We start from the raw sequence: 18,820 nt of genomic DNA on the forward strand, positions 1-18,820 counted from the left end.
AATTTTTCAGCCATATAAATACAAGTAATCAGAATGTTATTAAGCATATAGTGTTACAAAAATATTAGCTATTATTATTACTAGTACTATACACTGGACTACTGTGAAGATAAGCAGAAGTTATCTATACAGTAACCAGTAGTTACTATTCTACTCATAGCAACTAATACCAATTTCATAGATGAAGGGCCACACACAACTATAATAAATGGCTGCAATTTTATAGGTATTATAGGTGTTGGCAGGTAAATACATTTGTTCATTTCCTCTTTTTTGACATCTAGGAGAGGTGATCCTATTGGACAATGCTATCTTGAAGTGACATATTCAATGGATAGTTTCCTTAAGGAAGTATTTATAATAACAGAGAGGAAAGAATAGACTGTTTGCTATTTTCATATTTCATAGATGTGCCCAATATCTATCAAGGGATGATGGTACTTTAATGTAAATCACACAAATTTAAGCATGCATTTCTGCTGTAGAAGTTACTGTGATTGAAGTTATAGCTATAATTTCAAATGTTAAAACCTTACAAGAGGACTAAGCTTCAGTTAAATTCTATTAGAAAATTATTTAAACTGTGTATCTATTCAGAAAAAGAAATAAAGACAGCCCCAGGGCACGAAGATTGTCTGTCAGAGCAGATAACATAACTCACATCATCCTTTTACTACAGTGAACATATGACAAGAGAGGGAGATTTCACTCAGGTCAATAGATTTGTGCAACCCCAAAGTTGAAAAGGCCTTCTGGGTAAGCATTGCAAAATATTAGCTTGTGACATTCACCCAAAAAGAGACACTCTCCAAATTTTAATGTAGCAATTGTCATAAGAACCTTGGCCTCCACAGTTGACCATAAGTAACATCAAGTTTTATTGCAATTCTATGTCAAATTTGCATAAACATGATTTATTGCTTGTTTAAATTACCCTCTTTCCATCACTTCTCAGTCTGTTTATCCAGTGGTACTAACTTCCAAAAAATTGCTTTTTTTTAAGGAATTAAATTTTAAAGAATTTTCTAATTTTACTAAAGTTAAGAAATGATAAGAAATTTTTGATAGTTCTTATACAAATCCATATTCTGTTCCTGTTTCTTTGGGAGACTTGACTTTGATGAATCCCAGAATGGTAAATCCACCAATAAAATAATATTTAAGTTGGAGCAAATGTACTTAATATGTTCGATGTCAAGAAGAAACTTCTGAGATTTTCATACTAGACGGAAACAATAAAAAAACTAAAAGGTAACCTGCAGAATGGAGAAGATGACATATGGCATATCTGATAAAGGGTTAGTATACAAAATATATAAAGAACTTAAAAAAACTCTACACCCAGGGGCACCTGGGTGGCTCAGTCGGTTAAACGTTGACTGTTGGTTTCAGCTCAGTTCATGAACTTGCTGGTTGTGAGTTCAAGCCCTCCATTGGGCTCTTCACTGACAATGTGGAGCCTAAGATCTCTCTCCCTTTCTCTCTCTCTCAAAATAAATAAGTAAATTTAAAAAAACCCTCAACATTCAAAAAACAAATAACCTAGCTTAAAAAAATGGTCAGAAGATATGAATAGACATTCCCCCCAAAATGTGGGGCACCTAGGTGGCTCAGTTGGTTAAGAATCCGACTTCAGCTCGGGTCATGATCTCTCATGGTTCATGGGTTTGAACCCTGCATAGGGCTCTGTGCAGACAGTTCAAAGCCTGCTTTGGATTCTGTAACTCCCTTAACTCCCTCTCTCTCTCTGCCCCTCCCCTGCTCATGCTCTGTTTTTCTCTGTCTCTCAAAAAATAAATAAACATTAAACATTTTAAAACAAAAAGACATACAGATGGCCAACAGACACATGAAAAGATGCTTAACATCACTTATCATCAGGGAAATACAAATCAAAACTATGATGAGATACTACCTAACACCTGTCAGAATGGCTAAAATTAACAATACAAAGAAACAACAGGCTTTGATGAGGATGCAGAGAAAGAGGAATCCTCTTACACTGTTGGTGGGAATGCAAACTGGTACAGTCATTCTGGAAAACAGTATGGAGTTTCCTCAAAAAGTTACAAATAGAATTACCCTATGACCCAGCAATTGCAGTACTAGGTATTTACCTAAAAGATAAGGAAATACTGATTCAAAGGGACACATGAACTCTGGTGTTTACAGCAGTATTATAAACAATAGTCAAAGTATGGAAAGAGCCCAAATGTCCACCAATTGATGAATGGACAAAGAAGAGGTGGCATATATATCCATGGAATATTACTCAACCATAGAAATTAATGAAATCTTGCCATTTGCAACGATGTGGATGGAGCTAGCGAATATTATGCTAAGCGAAATAAATCTGTCAGAGAAAGACAAATACCATATGATTTCACGCATATGTGGAATTTAAGAAACAAAACAGATGAACATACGGGAGGGGGGAAAAAAAGAGAGAGAGGCAGACCAAGAAACAGACTCTTAACTGTAGAGAACAAACCGATGGTTGCCAGAAGGGAAGTGGGTGGGGAGATGGGTTAAATGGGTGATGGGGATTAAGGAGGGCACTTGTGATGAGCACCAGGTGATGTATGGAAGTATTAAATCACTCTGTTGTACACCTGAAACTAATATTACACTGTATGTTAATTAACTGGAATTTAAATAAAAACTAAAAATTATGGGCGCCTGGGTAGCTCAGTCAGTTAAGTGTCTGACTTCAGCTCGGGTCATGATCTCGCAGTTTGTGGGTTTGGGCCCCACATTGGGCTCCGTGCTGACAACTCAGGGCCTGGAGCCTGGTTCAGGTTCTGTATGTATGTCTCTCTCTTTGCCCCTCCTCCACTCACACTCTCTGTCTCTGTCTCTGTCTCTCTGTAAATGAATAAATAAACATTTAAAAAATAAATTAAAACTGAAAATTTTTTAAAATGAAAATAAAAAGATAAAAATGTATCATTATACTAGGATCTAACTAGATACTCTAATGAAAAGGAAAATAATTTATTTTCATAAGAATTAACCTTAAATACTGTTAAAACTATTTTGTAAAATTGGTAGCAGAAGTGTACAAATGCCAAAAATGTGAAGAACAAATAATATGAATTAAAACACATTTTATAGGACACTATGTGTGTCATTTTAGTAGGTAGTGCTTTTGTCACATCACCATTAAATGTCTCCCTGACGGATGATGGAATTCATTAACAGACTAATAAATCTCAACATGAAATGTTAAGGAAAAATGGAAGCTATTATTTGGACAACTATGTGGTCTCTAAGTAAATTTACCAGGAAAAATGGAATGGCTCATTAACACTAATGGAAATGACAGCAAGGTGTCTGTGGAATGGTAAGATTTAATTTATCAGTATCTGGATTTATAGGTAATTACTTAAAACATGTGGTTGGATCACATGGTATTTTAAATTGCATGATTCTGACATTATGTTAACCAGGGCACCCTGACCTTCTGTCTCCATGCACGTAAGTCTGAGAAACAAAATCTATTCTAGCTAATGCCCGATGTAGTGTATTTTGTGTATTATTGGTATGGGAATTCTTGTGAAAACGGTTTGTCAGTATGCAGTGCTATATAGTGCTACTTAATTGGAACCCAAATAAGTTGACCCAATTGTACCAATGTTATAATGAATATAAAGGCAACATCCAAAGATGTTCAATGTACAATGGACCCTGTTTGGGTAATTGATCTAATTGCGCTCTTGAACAATGATCCTGTTTATGAGCCTGGTTTCTTCTATTTAACATGTAAGGGCTTTAAGTATATGTTCTCAAATGCATGGCTTATTTACCTTAATACCTGCTGGGAATTAAAGGGTTGCATCTACTTAATGTCAGATTGAATGAAAAGCATCTACCAGTGGATAAGGCACTAGTACAGCACCTACCACAAGATAAGTACTTTTATTATGGGTATTCATTGTTTTGATATAAATGAAATAGGAATACTGGTTATAGCAAATGCATTTTGAGTACAGATAGAGCAGTCAGAGTAATATTGCAAAATGAAGGTCAGGTCATGTCAGCCCTTTACTCAAAACCCTCCACTTCTAAATACAACGTGATATCCTCAATTGGAGCAGAATCTAGAAAACAGGAAAAGCACACGAGAGGAAAAAATTGATAAATTCAAACAGAGTCTATAGTTTACTTAGTAGTATTATAACCATGTCAATTTCTTAATTTTGGAAAAATCCACTATGATCATATAAGATATTAACATTAGGGGAAGCTGGGTAAAGGGTATAGAGGAGCTCTGCCATTATCCTGACAATTTTTCCATATATTTAGAACTTTTTGAAAATAAAAACTTTATTTATTTAAAAAGAAAAAAAAACATGCATTTGTTTCCCATGTCACCCTAATAAAAGCCAAAGGCCTTACAAGACCCCTGAGGCACTCCATGTTCTGACACCCCAGTACTTCTCTGATCTCAACTCCTATTACTCTCTCCCATGCTTACTCCTCTCCAGTCACTGTACTCCTTGCTATTTCTCCAGTACACCATGCATGTTCTCACCACAGGGCCTTTGTGGTTACTTCTCTCCTTGAAACATTCTCTCTCCAGCTACCCACAAGGCTCACTCTCACATCCTTCCAGTCTCTACATAAAGACCTTCTCAGGGAGGCCATCCCTGGCCTTGTTTGTTTTCTCTACTAGAAAGTAAATTCCAAGGGGGTCAAGGAATTTTGCATGTTTTTTTGTTTATTACTTTATCCCCTGTGCTTGGAACAGTGCTTGATATGCAGTGAATACCTGATAAATATTTGTTGAATGAATGTACAATGAAGGAAGAAATAAAGAGATAATGGAAGATAGATGGACCAAATGGTGCTAGACAACACTAGGTCTTTTTTTTTTTCAACGTTTATTTATTTTTTTTGGGACAGAGAGAGACAGAGCATGAACGGGGGAGGGGCAGAGAGAGAGGGAGACACAGAATCGGAAACAGGCTCCAGGCTCTGAGCCATCAGCCCAGAGCCTGACGCGGGGCTCAAGCTCACGGACCGCGAGATCGTGACCTGGCTGAAGCCGGACGCTTAACTGACTGTGCCACCCAGGCGCCTGCTTCACTAGGTCTTTAAAATACATTTATAATCATTTAATTTCATGGAATCATACAATTTTTAAATAAGAATGATTTTTCTTTTTATTGTTCCATCATCCAACATGCTATTTTTGCAATGATTTGTATTTATTGTTATTACTAATAAAAATGGAAACAGATGTTATAGCTTGATTTTTCGATCTTGGACAGAATTGCCTGTGAAAATAATTTCTTTTTGGACCTTCATACTAATTAACTGATATAATAGTTATTCTGCAAAGATGCTCTGTTTCATCCCCATCAGTATATTAAAGAAATACATTTTCAACCTCTTTTTGAAACTTTCCCTTGTTCTTGCCATACTTAGTAGTGCTTACTCCCTTTGTCCCCTTAAAAAATTTTTTTAAATTTTATTTTAGAGAAAGAGAGAATCTTAAGCAGGCTCCTGACACAGGACTTGAAACTATGACCCCGGGCTTATGACCTGAGCTGAAATTAAGAGTTAGGTGCTCCCGAGCCACCCAGCCACCTCACTCTTTGTCCCTTTCTTTTTTAAAAAAAAAATTTTTTTCAACGTTTATTTATTTTTGGGACAGAGAGAAACAGAGCATGAACGGGCGAGGGGCAGAGAGAGAGGGAGACACAGAATCGGAAACAGGCTCCAGGCTATCAGTCCAGAGCCCTACGCGGGGCTCGAACTCACGGACCGCGATATCGTGACCTGGCTGAAGCCGGACGCTTAACCGACTGCGCCACCCAGGCACCCCTCTTTGTCCCTTTCTAACTATGCCTATCATCACTTACTGCTTCTGTTTATAGTCATGTGACATGACAAAGGTTTATGTGGATTTTCGGTTCAAACATTTCAATTTCGACTGAACACTGACAACCCAGAAAGGTAAAAGAACACTAGGTATATTTTTACACATGCCCCCCAACACACACACATACACACACACACACACACACACACACACACACACGCAGGGATTATGTAGACCTAAGCACACTGACATCCTTAAATTCTTTATTTCCAAGGCTATGGCTTTTAATCTAGTTTCCATATATTTTTTTATTATTTTAATGTTTATTTTTAAGAGAGAGAGCACACACACAAGTGGGGGAGGGGCAGAGAGACAGAGAGAGAGAGAGAGAGAGAGAGAGAGAGAGACAGAATCTGAAGCAGGCTCCAGGCCCCAAGCTGTCTGCACAGAGCCTGGTGTGGGGTTCGAACTCAGGAACCATGAGATCATGACCTGAGCCAAAGTCGGATGCTTAACTGACTGAGGCATCCAGGTACCCCTAGTTTCAATGTATTTTTAAATCAGGCCAATTATTGCATAAATAAAAATGAAAGTTCATAAAGATACATGTTTATAAGTTTTATCCAAATGCATTATAAGCAAACATTATGAGTGTGTTATGATGGTGATAGTGGGTTACATATTGTCAAATTACAGGAAGGAGTATTGTCATCCTCTAATCCCTTCCACTCTACCCTCAAAAGGATCAACAGGTAAATGTCCAAATGTAAATGTTCTAGTATTCCATATTAGTATATTCTGTTAACTATGCATATATATTATATATATAATGTACTTATTTATTTAATATATATTAATATATATATTATATATATATTTCTTTTACTTTCCTTCTTTATCACTACCCCTGGGTAGTGTTACTTACATTGTCTACTTATTTATAAGAGCTCACAATTTGTGGTGCTCACACTCTCACTGCTTCTGCAAAGAGATATTTGGGAAATCTGGTCCCAAGGCAGACAGAGGGCCATGGTAGCTTAGGTCCCTGTAATACCACAGTATCAAATGAGACGTTCAATCACTTGTGAACCCCCTGCTCTCCACCTCTAGTTTTCCAGTTTTCTACTTTATCTCATTTTGTGTCAAACCCTTGTGGAGGTGTCATCTGTATATGTTCTCCACTCTCTAGGATGTGACTCATCTTGGCCTGGAAACTTGGAGCACATTTAGAACAGCCAGGTGTTTTCTTAGATTGTTCTGCTCCATCTTGGACTTCCTTTCCTCCCTAACAATGTTTTCCTACACTTTTTAGTGCCAATATAATTCATAATAGAGAAGAAAAAATCACAGTGCTAACTAAAACGACATTTTAGAAGTATAAAGCAGCCGGTTTTAGAAACAAATTATGTGTAAAGTTTTAGGGAAATATGGAGCTGAGGGCAATTTCCAGGATTGGGGGTGGTGTATTACTCAGAGCTCTCCAGTAAAAACAAAGAGAATGTTATATACACAAAGAGGCTGGTTATAAGGAATTAGCTTACATGATTATGGAGGCTTTAGAGATCCCAAGATCTGCAGTCAGCAAGCTGGAGACCGAGGAGAGCAGATGGTATTAGCTGATGGTTCCAGTTCAATTCTGAAGGCCTGTGAACCAGAAAAACAAAGTATAAATCTCAGTCCTAGTCTAAATCCAAAGGTAGGAGAAGATAAATGACCCAGCTTAAAGACAGGCAGAGAGAGCAAATCCTCTCTTGCTTGGCCTTTTTGTTCTGTTCGGGTCTTCAACAGACTAGATGAAACCCACTCACTTAGAAGAGGGCAATCTGCTTTACTCAATCTACCAATTCAAATGTTAATCTCAATCAGAAACACTGTCACAGATGTATCCAGAATAATGTTTAACCAAATATCTGGGTACCCCAAAGCCCAGTCAAGTTGACACATAAGATTAAACATCCTAGGTAGTCAGGTGAATTGTGAGGTTTTCATTAGCAGGAGGAAAAGAAAGATTTGACTTCTACACATGCACAGTATGAAGTTGCCATGAAATATCTAGTTGGAAATATTGTTTGCAGCCAAGGAATGATTTTGAGACTCTTGATTTAGACTTGGTGAGAGTTTAAGTAATGTAAGTGGTTAAAATTGCCCAGGAAGAACCTATAGGTTTGTTAACTCCATCATTTATTGAACATCTATAATATGATGCATAACTAAGAAGCACTAGGAATATAATAGTTAACAAAACAAAGAGAGTTCTTACCATAATGGAATGTAAATTCAGAGAAGGAGAAAGATATAAAGTAAATAAACAACTTGTTCCATCAAAAAGAGTAAATATAACAATGAAAAATGTGACAACCTCTAAGGAGATATAATAAGGGAATCTGACTTCATCTGGAGTGATTGGGAAGACTTTCCTGGGATAGTAACATTTACACTAAGACCTGAAGGTTGTGTAGGCAAAACAACAACAGCGTGGTACCAGAGAAACTGAAATGTAGCTTTGTGTCTGCAACTTTGCAATGAAGAGAAGTTTCAAGAAACAAGACTACAGAAGAAGCTAAAGTCAGATCATGCAGAACCTTCTAGGCAATAAGAAGGTTAAATAGATTAAATTACTATTAAAAATTCTTCACTCACCTACAGTAGTATGATGCAGTCCCCTCTTGTCATGCCTTCATGCTAAGTACAGGATACTCCCTTAGCCTTTGATTTTGGGTTAGACTATATGATTTGCTTTGGGAGGTGAAATGTCAGCAGATTTAATGTAAGTATAAAAGTATGAAATATGCATGCATTGTTGGGCTTGCTCTCTTGTACTCTTGTCACTCCCATGAAAAATATATGCCTCAGGCAGGCTATTAGTCAAAAGAGAATGAGAAACTTATGGAGCAGACCTACCTAGGTAAGATCAGTTGAACTCTGTCTAAACAACCTGACATTCAACCAACCTGCAGACATGATAGTAGAACGAACCATTGTTCTATACCACTGAGCTTTGGAGTGGTTTGTTACACAGCAAAAACTGACTAATGACTTAAGGAAAAGTAATGTTTAAGGGATCAGTTAAGGAAAAGGAACCATAAGGGTAGACTAAGAAGAGTAAGTCAGAGTGGTAGCAAGGAAATAATGAGAAAAGAGTGTTGAGGAAACCAAGATTGAAAAAAATTTCAAGGCAGAAATGGTCAGACTACAGTGAGATCACCCAGAATGCAAAGTAAAAATAAACCACTGACTTTGTAAATTAGAAGTCCATTTTTTTGTTGACTTTTGCCAAAGCATATTCAGTTAATTTGGTGGAAGCAGAAATCATATTTCAGTGGGTTGAAAAATAAGTGGAAATGGAGAAAGTAGAGGCGGGATGTGTAAACCTCTCTTGAGTATTACAATGACATGGAGGAAGGCAGAATCAAAGAATATACAAAGACCACCAGAGAAAAGTCAGAATTTAATTTGTTTCCTTGTCAAGCAGAGCAGAGCCAAACCATTCAGGTAGAATTCAGCGGGTCTATGTAAGCCAAAAGAGGAAGGACTAGGCACGAGTCCAAAGGGGGAATTGATTCCACATGAGAAAGGATTCTACGCGTTAAATTTGAATTTGTTAAGAAGAGGATTACAATTTGTCTCCTGGAACTGGTCGTTAGCCAGCTTTATGTCACAGAAATATGTGAAAGTTTTCAAGAGTCCCAGAAATGTTCTGTTGGGTTTAGGACTACATATTACATATTTTTTATATGCACTTTCATATACTTGGGACTTGGCACATTTTTCTTTTGCCCTAGGTGAAGACTGGAAGAGAAGGCACAAAGGTACAGCTTTTAGAATGTTTTAAAGATGTTTTAAACAGGTTTCTAGGTTTAAAGTATTTAATGGAGGGAGACAGAGTGACCAGTCTATGACTGAGTGACTCTGCTCAGACAGAGAGGTCAAGAGCATCAGAAAGTAGAGGTACCTCTTCCTCTAATACAGAAGGTGACACTGGAATGGAAATGAGGTTGAGGGTAGAAACTGAAGGCTGGAAGACTTCAATCCCATTGACTTCTGCTTTCTATGGAAGTTAAAGGTGGATTGTTTGCCAAGAGTGAAGAAACAGGATATATCCCTTCTGTGATCACCTTCTTGTTCCAAACACCATTTTAAGAACATAGTTTTACCCATAGCAACTTTTACATGTCTCAATTCATTTTTTCAGCTTCCTGGCAGTCCCTCCCAATTTAAAGTTCATGAATATACATGGAAGTGTAAATTGATAAAAATGTGGGAAGCAATATGGTAATTGGTATAAAAATGTTAAATGTTCATACACTTTGATTTAATAATCCCACTTCTAGGAATTTATGAAAATTAGAAAATGATGCACAAAATTGGTAATTGAAAAATTGTTTATATTAGTGAAAAAATGGATAAAACCTAAACATACGCCAATAAGGATTTGTGAAAGTAAATTGTAGTATGAACATACATACAGTAAAATTCCATGCAAAAATAAAAATTATAATATAGATCTATACCTATGTCTACAATTGTCAAATGAAGAAAAGTCAGAGACTAGTATAGTTTGCTACCATAATGTGATTCCACTTATATAAAATCGTTTATATTGTAGTATGTGTGTGCATGTGTGTGTGTGCATGAAAATGTGAGTAAAAATCAAATTGTTAATGGTACTGATTTATTGGTTGAAAACTATGGAGTAGTTTTTACTTTCCACTTTTTATTTATTTATTGTTTGAATTTTTGTATGAAGATTTATCACAGGTGTTATATAAATGAGCGATGGATGACCTCTGTGTATAGGCCAGTTTGCTTATTTCTTTACTACAGGCTGAAACTTGTTAGCTCTAAAATCTACCAGTACCAGACTCAAATTTTGACACATTCAGTTGTTTGGAAAATAGCCCAAGAAATCATTAAAAAAAAAAAGTTCTTTAACCATTTAAGCCTATCTGCTTTGCATACCTTGGGAAACCTCACTGCGCAGTTATTACTCATTGTTAACAGATAGCAATGTGGTTATAAGCTGCTATGGCCCTTGGGAGCTTTCTGACCCAGAGACTCATTGCAGTGCTGCTGGAAAATATCATCTAGATGTGTAAAGTCCCTCTTTGATAGCCACCCCCCAGAAGTCCTTTTGTGATCCTCCTATTCTAGATGGGGGTCCTCTTGCCTATGGTCTCATGCAGTGAAGGACTCTCGCTTCACTACCCTGTCCAAGTGCTACCCAGCAAAGTTTGCTGTGTGTTGCTATTTCCCATGGTCATATATTTTACACTGATGAGCCATGAGCCCTCAGATCCATTGGACCTCCTACAATAGGCATTTGTAACAGCACGTAAAAATAATAAAACAGTTTTTTAAACCAATTTTTAAAAAAAGAATTTAAATGGGTCCCCTATATGTGTCAAGGGGAAACTGGGAAGGACCCAGCTTCCAAGAAAAGGTACCTTGCAAAAACCAGGGCCCTGGGAGGCTTAATTCTCCAGGCAGAGGGTCTCAATTAACAACCAAGGTCAGACAGAAACTATCCTACCCAGGATCATAAAATCACATTGTCTTGCTTTTGATCACAAATACTTTCTGATTTTAATATCACCCAGGTTCTGTGATTCATATTCAGGCAGTGGATATTTTAGGTGTTATTTCAGAACAGTTTTCCAATTCTTAACCTGGTGAGTCACCAGGGACCTCCCATAATTTCCTCCTTCCTCTTGTGATACTTGCTCTTTCTATAAAAGTTAGTTTCATAGATTCATCTGGCTATTGTTTGCCTTCCTCCTCCCCAGTCAGATTGCAGGCCAACGAACCTCCATGTTTCTCCTTCATGGAGTGCTCCCCTCCCTTTGGAAAGAGTCTTCATTTCTTTATCCTCCACTGTGTTTCAGAATCCAAATGCAGTTTGTTGATGCCATCTGCATCTCTCAGGTCTTTCTCTCCCCACTTGCAAAGCAGATAACTACTTTTTAACTACCCAGACCACTCCCTAAACTATCTTTACTGATTAAATAAAATTACTAACAAAAAATATTTACTAACAAAAAAATAATCACTAGTTAATACCAGACTTTGATAATCAACAGATTATAAAGCAAAGCATACTATATTTCTGCATCTATATTATCTTTATTTATATCCATATTCCTACCTTCCAGATTGGGCTGCAGATTTGCAAATTCAGCAGATTTTCTTGTTAATTTGACACATAAAACAAATAAACAGCTACTATGTATTGAACCTTTGTGCCAAATAGATGAGACAGGTGGTAAGAATCATTCCCACTTTTCATTAAGAAATCTGACTTGCCTTCAAGAAATCAGGAGAAAAACTTGGCCACAGAATTAGTAAGAAGGCAGTTAGTTATGGAGGAGGGAAATTAATTTCCTGAATTCCAATTCCACGCTGTTTGGAGATCTTCCTTGATAATCCTTGCCTCCCTTCTCCTCAACTATAAAAGTGCTTAGTTTTAATATTCCTCATGTGAGACACTATGATTTAACCAACAATGAAGAATGGAAAATCATACTCCAGGATTTATTTTTGCACACCTCCACCTGACGTACAGATAGAAAAGACCCAAAGAGGTGTCTGAAATGAATTTCAGTCCATGGAAGCTTTGCAATTTTTCCTCTCCTAACCTGTTGGGAAAAATGATTGCCAGGTGAACAGGCCTTTGTAGTAAGCCAGTATAAACCATTTTGATAGAATTACATGTTTCTTTTTCACTTAGGATCCTCTTCCCTTAGACCTTTTGTTCCTGCCCTTGTTTCTAATTCTCACTGTTCATTGGAAATGATTTACTACAGCTACAGACAGTCACTCTACTTCTTTCCAAATGTCAATCCTCAGAATTTTCTCACACACTCTGAGAGCCATATCAAGAGTAAAAAGACTCCCAAATCAAAGACTTTAATTGCAATCACTATTGAGGGCAGATCGGTATCTCAATAATTACTAAATTAACAGTGTTCACAACACAGTTCTTTCAGTGATCCAGGTTTTTCAGGCACAAAGTGGTTTCATCAATTCCTTACTTTCATTTCTTTTAAATAAACTAGGAATGTGCTTCAAAGAATAAACTTAAAGACTTCAGTTTTTACACTTGGTTCATCATTGCATATAATTAACACGTTCTTGTTCTCTACTTAATTTAGAACAACATTAAATTTCCATCCAGCCCACAAAAGTATATGTGCATTATTGGAATGTAGTTAAGAAGCCCAGTTGTCAGTTGGCAAAAGCTTCATGCAGAGACATTTGGAACCCAATTTACCAGCAATGGGTTTATGCAAACTTGTGAAGAAGGCAAGTTTAGCATGTCTCCCTCTTAGTTCTCCTCCAAGCACCTTCATAGCCACCTCATTGCTATCTGTGGCTCAGAGGACCCCATATGGAGGGATGTGAAACTTCCTTTACAGGAAGCATATCTCCCAACATTTGTGCTAAAAGGGACCACTTTACCAACTAAGCAACTTGATCAACTATGTATTACAGTAGCCATTTGAACAGTCGCTTCCTGAACATAATGCCTCTCTTGTCATCTAGACCCATTAGTGATTCGCCTGGGAGGAATTTCAGTTCTGGGGGCATAAATGTCTTCCTAGCCTCTCATTAAATATTTCTCACTATAAAAAAAGCCATGTGGTAACAACAACAACGATGATGATGATGATGATGATGATGAATAACAATTATTCATAGGTCACTTATTTTGTTCCCAAAATTGTCCTAAGTGTTTTGCACATGTATTAACTTATTTGATCATCTTTAAAATCCTATGAGGTTGAAACCACTATTAACTGCCATTTTACAGATTATCTTTTGATGAGGTGTAGTGACTGCTTTGCCATGGCTTTAGTGTCTTTCTCCTACTTAGGATTCTGTAATTACATGCAAAATTTTTTAGCAGTAGGTAGAACATATCTGGGGTATCACCATGTACTGTTGGTTGTTGGTATTACCATGCACTGCAGCAAAATCCCTGACAGGGTAAGAAGAAAGGAATCAGTAGATAGAGACCAGAACTAGGCAGAAGCTCAGGCAACACTGGGGAGCTCTCACTGCAAAGGAAGAGAATGCAGGAAGGGTTTCTTTGACCCTTGCAGTTTTAAGATGTCATCTAACCATGGAAATATTCTGAGACATCTACAAAAGATATCCTTTGAGGAAGAACTGGTGACAGAAATTCTAGGAGTGTATGGCATAGATTTCTAGTTGTGGTCCCAAGATTTATTTGCTCTTATTCTTTATAAGAGAGCTCCAATTTTATTCAGAGTGGCAATGTGCCCAGCTAAAATAATGTATTCCTCGGCTTCCTTTGGTGCTAAAGTGGCCATTTAACTGAGCTATGACCAGTAAGCTGTAAGCAAAAGCTATTAGGTGAGGAATACAGACAGCTAGGATGTGCCACTTTGCCTCTTCCCCTTTCCTACACTCTGCTTCCTGGAATTCAGATTTGATGGATGAAACTCCAAACACCATATTGGACCACTGTGATGATCTTGAAGATGGAGCTGGATACTAAGAAGGAAAGAACAGAAAAAAAGATGAAAGTTGGATCCCTGAAACCATGGAGCCACACTCACCTTGGACTGCACACCTCTGAAGTGATTTTGTGTGGGATAAACTATAACACGTCTTCATATGTTTAAGCCATTGTTATCTCTGGCTTCTTGTTATATGCAACTGATCACGATTCTAACTGGATACATAAACTTAGGTGGAGGTTTTACAGGCAGCAGAACCTTTCGATTTTTTACAAGAGAAGAAAACTTAAAAGACCTCTCTATCAATAGACTGGCCCTATAGAGACAGACCAGATGAAGAAATCTAGACCAGGAATTTCCCGAGCCCTGAATAAGGGAATTAACCTCTCTGCTTCTCAGTTTTCTCATTTACCACAAAAAGATGCTGGATTTGATCATCAGGTTGAAAATTCTGCAATTTTAAAGGCAAGAGAGAATAAGACACATACCAGTGTTGCTGGTCAAACCCTGCTAAAAGGATGTCAGGCTTAGTGAACTGTATGGTTTTCTCCTGTAGGGAGAGGTGACTCTGAATCGAATTCAACTCAAACCCTGTCTGAAGCAGCATGGCCATTCAGCGATTCCCGTTGGCACAGAGCTGCTACTGCTCTTGCAACAGGTCATGGTTACTATATCAGGGACCATTTGATTGGAATAAATAGAGGCTCGTTTAAATAAGCTTTAAGCTTAAGCTTAAGCTTGTATTCCTTATCCAAGTAATACAAAGATAACTTACTAACTCAAAAGGAACACCAGGTCAGGTAGTCCCAACAGAGAAACTGGGAATGTGAAAAGTGCAAAAATCCATCTCTTTGGTCAAAGTGGTATGAAATCTTTGCTTTCCTCTCCTGCTTCTCACTGGTGTCCAGCTTTCTCTGCCACAGCGCCTATACAACAAAAAAATGAAAATGGCTTTCCAGTTCTATATAATCTCTTCTTCAAGTTAGCACACCCCACTGATTTAGATTCCATGTCATTCAAATTCTTAATTGAATCGGATTGGCTCACATTTAATTAGTGATGGCCCTGGGCAGGCATAACATCACCGACTACAGACACAGCAGGCAGGGCTTAGGGGTTGGTTCTCTAAGAAGGACTATGACCTGGCAGATACAATGGCATCTTCAGAGAAATAACAAAGAGTTCTCCTAGCATCCCTCTTTAGGAGGCAATGTGTTTCTTTACTATCCAAGAGCTCTGCCCATGGGACGCTGCTGAGGTAGAACAGGGCTAATGTCCATGTCCCATATCAAGCTAGTAAGTTATGCTTCCTAACCCACCTAGAGTGATAAAAATATATCACTGTTTTGAGTTTGTAACACTTACTACACATGACATGTATGTATGGGTATACCTGGAATGATTATAGTAATTTGAAATAAAATTGGTTGTGAAATTTTTGTTGAGAATCTAGCAGCATCCCTTCAGATAATTAAAGTATCAGAGACAGGACCAAAAGCTGCTAATTTAACTTCTCTTTTGTCTATTTCTCTAGCTCCTGTTACAGCACTGTCCACTTCATACAGACCTTGTCTATATTATTCTAATTCCTGTCTTAACCAATCCCAAACTCTGTTATTTGTGGATCATCTTGATAATTCTATATTTTAATTGGATAGGATTTATCATTTTACAGCATATTTACAATTATTTTAGTGTGAAAGCCATTTTAGTAATGGGTATTCTTGTCTTTTTTAAAAAAAACTATAGGGGTGTCTGGGTGGCTCAGTCAGTTAAGTGGCCGACTTCAGCTCAGGTCATGATCTCGCGGTCTGTGAGTTCGAGCCCCGCATCGGGCTCTGTGCTGACAGCTCAGAGCCTGGAGCCTGTTTTGGATTCTGTGTCTCCCTCTCTCTGACCCTCCCCCGTTCATGCTCTGTCTCTCTCTGTCTCAAAAATAAATAAACATTAAAAAAAAATTAAAAAAAGATAAAAAAACCTATAATAATACAGGTAAATTTATAGTGTTTCTGTTTACTGTAAGATTTGGCTCAAAGTAATAATTTCAATGACATCTTTTAAATTTGCATTAATAATTATTTTACCCTTGAGAATATAAGAGATTTGGCAACTTGGTATAATTTTCCAGTTTTTCAAAATTTAACTTTTTATTTTTTAGTCCTTAAGCACAAAAAGGAGAAATATGATACAGAGGGAATACAGTAATGAAGAAGTAATATGATCTGGATTTCTAACTTACCAGTTATGATAGCTTAGACAGGTCATTGAATCCTTTTGAACTTCAATTTTAATTATGCAAAGTGACCAAAACAGTATCTGAATATACTACTCCATGGGATTATTAAATTTATAAAATTAAAGAGTTATTATGAAAATATCTTATAAAATCCAAATATGTGAAGCATCATAGTATCATATCAACAGGGACTTTACCCACACTTCCATATTTTGTAAGATGATAAATAGCCATTGTAAGAAATAAAAGTAGATGAAGCATAAATAAATCAGGTCAGCTGGGCTCAAATTGGTGAATAGTACAGGAGTAAAACAGACCTCTCTATGTTAAGTATGAGTGAAACATTATGATTAGGGGCAAGTTGATGTACTATTTCATCAAAGCAGCATGTCCATATGATACAACAGAAAAGCTTTTAGGAGAGACTCTATATTTAAATGTGATTCTTACTAATCAATCATCATTTATTTTTTTATCATGTAAATTGCCCAACCATGGATTTGACAAGAATCTCATGAATTAGTTTAAATGTATTCCTGATGTGTAATCAATATCTCCAGCAGGCTTCAAGAATGTATCTCAGTGTGTATATCCTTATTAGACATATCAAAATGAGACTTACCTGAAGCTGATATCATCAAATCACTCAAGAGCTTAATTCTAGCTCAGTAATCGACTTCTTTAAAATTGTCACTGTAGAGTCTGAAGGGGCTGCCTAATAGAATGTAAAATTGCAGCCTTCTCTCCCTCACACTTTCACAAAATTTATTAGAGCAGATCTAGTTAGACACATGAAAAATACCTTAACTCATATGAGTATTACATGCATTCTCTAAATGAATTTCATATTCTGAGATCAGAAAGTGTTCAATCATCCAAATCAGGAACTGCATTAATATTTGACTCACTTTTCTTTATATCTTCTATTGGTAGCTTGTTGGTGTTTGGCCTTCATTTCTGAGAATAGATTACTGGTCTCAACTGTCTAGTGATAATCTTTTTTTCAGCTATTCAGAGTTGTGCATGTAAGCTGTGTCTCCAGACCCATCATCATGAAGTAAACTAAAAACAAACACAAGCTGAAGAAATAAACTGGCTATCAGAGCTCTGGCCCTAAGGAAAAACTATATAGTATTTTTCTCTTAAACATGACACTGATTTTTTTAGGAGTCCACTTGAAAATGGTGGTCCAGACTGATTCTTCCTTGTCAGAACCCCAAGACTTCGCCCCAGCAAGAGGGCAGGCATATCAGACCAGAGAACTACAATGAGTTCTCCTACAGTGAACAGTTGAAGAAAAGGAAGTGTCCCTGCTCCTGACCACACATGGAAAAGAGAAGGCAATGCGATATCCTCAAAGAATTACTTAGAACAAAGGGAAATGTTACACAAGTCCAGTCTAGCATAGAAAGACTTTAGTGACATATGGTTAAGGGGGAAAAAACCCAGCATGTGTAGCCTTAGGAAAATAATTACAGAGACATGCACTGAAAAATTAACAGTGATGATCCCTGCACACTAGAAAGGGGCTATTTGTGTGTGTGTGTGTGTGTGTGTGTATTTGTATATATATATTTGTATATTTGTATGTATATATATATATATATATATATTTTGCTTACCTGTAAGTTAAAAATTCTCTATGATAAATATATGTTGTTTTTGTAATAATAAAAAGGAATGGTAAAAAAAAAAAGCCTACACTATGTTTATGACATGACAGAAAAGGTCTCTGTTTGGTATATTCACTTAATCAAGTGATGTGGTCATTTTTTTTTAAATTTTTTTTTCAACGTTTATTTATTTTTGGGACAGAGAGAGACAAAGCATGAACGGGGGAGGGGCAGAGAGAGAGGGAGACACAGAATCGGAAACAGGCTCCAGGTTCCAAGCCATCAGCCCAGAGCCTGACGTGGGGCTCGAACTCACGGACCGCGAGATCGTGACCTGGCTGAAGTCGAACGCTTAACCGGCTGCGCCACCCAGGCGCCCCGTTGTGGTCATTTTTAATGTTAAGGGCAAGGACCAGATATGATGGGAAAAGATGCTGGATTTTAGGACTCTGGGTCAGTATTGTTTTATTCTTTCAGAATATAGCAATCTCTTAAAATCACTATATATATTTATCAGTGTTTACCATGAACATTACCAAAATAAGTTTTTGTTACATTTGAATAAATTTGGTGGGAGAATGAGTTGCTAGTTAGCCTCACCCAGAGCAATGCTTCCCCATTCCTACAGGATGAAGTTCTTATGGGTCCATGATCAAATGGAAAA

Source organism: Prionailurus viverrinus, chromosome B3 (genome assembly GCF_022837055.1).
Source record: "Prionailurus viverrinus isolate Anna chromosome B3, UM_Priviv_1.0, whole genome shotgun sequence".
Lineage (NCBI taxonomy): Eukaryota > Metazoa > Chordata > Mammalia > Carnivora > Felidae > Prionailurus > Prionailurus viverrinus.